Below are 3,145 nucleotides of genomic sequence, written 5' to 3'. Positions count from 1 at the left end.
AATAGCGCCGGGGATACGGGCCAAGCGCGGGCACCGGCGTATGCATGACGCAGGGGAGAGGGAAAGAAGGAGGGAGAGGAGGAGAGGGAGAGGGAGAGGGGGGAGAGAGAGAGAGAGAGAGAGAGAGAGAGAGAGAGAGAGAGAGAGAGAGAGAGAGAGAGAGAGAGAGAGAGAGAGAGAGAGAGAGGGGGGGGGGGGAGATAGATGATGAAAAATAGAAAGAGAAAGAAAAAGGATGAAAACTGGTGAAGAGGCGGTGTGATTCATTCACTCACTCATACAGACTCACAACAACCCACTCGCTCGCTCACTCACTCTCGTACATGCACGTGCACACAAACACAAGACACAAACCCCACACATACAAAGGCCAGGTCATTTGGGATGCATGGGAAAAACACAGTTACATTATTTAAATAGCTGACGTGTAAAAATATGGCCCAGAAAAAAGACCCATGAAAAACAAAACCCATATTGCCTACTCATGGCTCTGGAGGCGGAGAGAACAGGACGATGACAAACACGGAGCGAAAAGTGAGAAAGGAAGAGAAAGGTACGAAGGAAGAACGGTAGTATGGAAGAAAGAAAGAAAGAAAGAAAGATAAACAGAAAGAGAGAGAGAGAGGAGAGAGGGAGAGAGAGAGGAGAGAGAGAGAGAAGAGAGAGAGAGAGAGAGAGAGAGAGAGAGAGAGAGAGAAAGAGAGAGAGAGGCGGAGAAGTGGGGGGGGGGGAGGCAATCATACGTCCTTGCATGCTTGTAAGTTAGCTCCGCCAATCAAGTTCAAGGTAACCCGTGACGCATCCTTTCTCCTTCCACGAACTTTTCCTGCCACACACAAAAAAAGGAAAGAAAAAAGAAATATCCGATAAATCAAAAACATCAAACAGGTCTCAAAAAAAACTGAGGCCCACTGGAGAACGCAAGAAACGCACATAATAATAAACAAATTACGAAATGTTTCTCGTTTACCACATATATAACATACCAACAACCCTACCCCCCGACCACCAAGCTGGCCTGATAAGTGCCATGCCGACGCACTCGAGGTTACAGCAACGGTGGCACTCTGACAGGGGCCGCGATAAGACCGTAGGGCCCACAGGTGCCACCCTACCGTGCTTCGTCTTGCTCTCTACAACACGATAACAACTCAGACCCTTCATGACACAGCCAAAATAATGAGAATAAAAAGAAAGACAACAATAACAAAACGAAAACAGATAGCCTTTTTAACACTGCCACTTGAAGTAACACATCGGAAACATCAAAACAGAAACACCACCTTTTTTTCTTTTTCTTTTCTTTTTTCTTTCTTTTTCAACGCATTTTTACCTACCTTCAACTACGGCCTCCTTCAACGACAAAAGTACGACTTCTTTCAACATCGTGACTACAAACTCTTCTTAACGCCACAACTACATCTTTCAATGCCAAAACGACCTCATTCAGCACCACTACGAACTCTCCCCAAAACGGACCAGCAGTTTGGGACATGCAATAAACTATCAGTCCTTCGGTTGTTGGCTGATTTTCCCTCCTATGTATTAACAAACTATTTCCAGAGCCAATAACTAGGCCGCTTTGTCACGTAAACAACAGCAGATAAGACTGTGACATACTTACTCTCGGTTCCGCAACTGCACCGCCCACTGGTACTTACCTGAGAAGAGAAACAAAAGACAATATAAGTTGAAGTGCATCTATAAATAGTATATAGGCCTATGGGAAGGCCTATTAACCTCATCCCTCGCACGCACGCATACCTGGCACTCGCTTTCATTAACTCACATGGTCACTTTTTCTTCCTCTCTCTCTCTCTCTCTCTCTCTCTCTCTCTCTCTCTCTCTCTCTCTCTCTCTCTCTCTCTCTCTCTCTCTCCTCTCTCTTCTCTTTCTCTTTCTCTTTCTCTTTCTCTCTCTTCCTCCTTCTCTCTTGTCTCTTTTCCTTCTCTGTCCTCTCTGTCTCTGTCTCTGTCTCTGTCTCTGTCTCTGTCTCTGTCTCTGTCTCTCTCCCTCATACAGGTATGCTGTCTATGTTTACATATACCTATACGCACATGTACATGCCTGTGTACGGGTACATATATACACGCGTATAACACTGTGAATGTATTGGACTAAAGTACATAAATATGACATAATGCACCACAGAAACACTATAATTCGTAAAACAATTGGCTACATCTACGTATTTCGAGCATAGGTGCTTCCTACGTCATCCCCTACGCCATAAACATGAAATATTGAAAAAGCCGATTACGCGCATAAATGGTTGCTAAAAATACCATCAAAGACATAACACGCACGCACGCACGGAAGCACACACGTTTCCCCTCTTATAAGTGGGAATATGTAGGTGAAGGTCGAGAGGACATGCCCCACTCGCGCTCTTACTGCCCATACCCTGCCCACTCCACCCCCTCCCCCTGCCCACGCCACCACCCTCCCCCTGCCCACGCCACCACCCTCCCCCTGCCCACGCCACCACCACCACTACACCGCCCACCGCCTCTCCCCCTGCCCGGCCTCCTCCCGCCCAATACTTTCGATTTCTCGTTTCTATTTAAACTGATTTAAACTGAACATCATAATATCTAGCCCAGCATTTCCACCATGTTATATAACCAAAAAAATAAATAAATAAAATAAAATAAAAAATCACACGGATGCTTCAAGCAAGACAAAAGAGGTTTAGGACGGAGGAGACGCAACCCCTTTCCCCCTCCCTCCCTCCCTCCCTTCCACCTCCCCCAAATAACCCATCATCTTCCCAACTTCTATTCTTCCCCCCCTCCTCCTCCTCCCCCCATTCCAGAATCAGACCTCCCATAAGCGAGTTTCCATGTCTGCTCCCCGAACTGCCTTTTCCGAGCCCTTCCGTCTTGGGGCGAACTTTTACTTTCACTCGCACGGCCCCGTCTTTCTGCGCCAATGCAGGGACGATTGGCGAGGCTGTGTTACTTGGCGGAACGCGGGGGGGGGGGGGGGTGGGGGGAAGGCGAAGGGCGAGGTGGAGGGGGAAGGCGAGGGGGAGGAGGAAGGGGAGGGGGAAGGCGAAGGGCGAGGTGGAGGGGGAAGGCGAAGGGGGAGGAGGAAGGGGAGGTGGAAGGCGAATGGGGAGGTGGATTTGGAATGGGAAAGGGGA

The 3,145-nt window shown here is 48.3% G+C and overlaps 1 long non-coding RNA gene across 1 annotated transcript in view; it reads right to left on the bottom strand.

The window, feature by feature from the left end:
• Window positions 1-1,303: 1,303 nt before the first annotated feature.
• The window catches only part of LOC119583865, a 78,816-nt gene continuing 76,974 nt past the window's right edge, over window positions 1,304-3,145 (bottom strand). Inside the window, exon 2 of the long non-coding RNA XR_005229738.1 lies at window positions 1,304-1,661. This is a non-coding gene — a long non-coding RNA (uncharacterized LOC119583865). The remainder of the gene's footprint in view (window positions 1,662-3,145) is intronic.

The sequence above is a fragment of the Penaeus monodon genome, chromosome 2 (assembly GCF_015228065.2).
Source record: "Penaeus monodon isolate SGIC_2016 chromosome 2, NSTDA_Pmon_1, whole genome shotgun sequence".
Taxonomy (NCBI): Eukaryota; Metazoa; Arthropoda; class Malacostraca; order Decapoda; family Penaeidae; genus Penaeus; species Penaeus monodon.
Note: the sequence above shows the minus strand (reverse complement) of the source record. Positions and strands in the feature narration are given on the sequence as shown.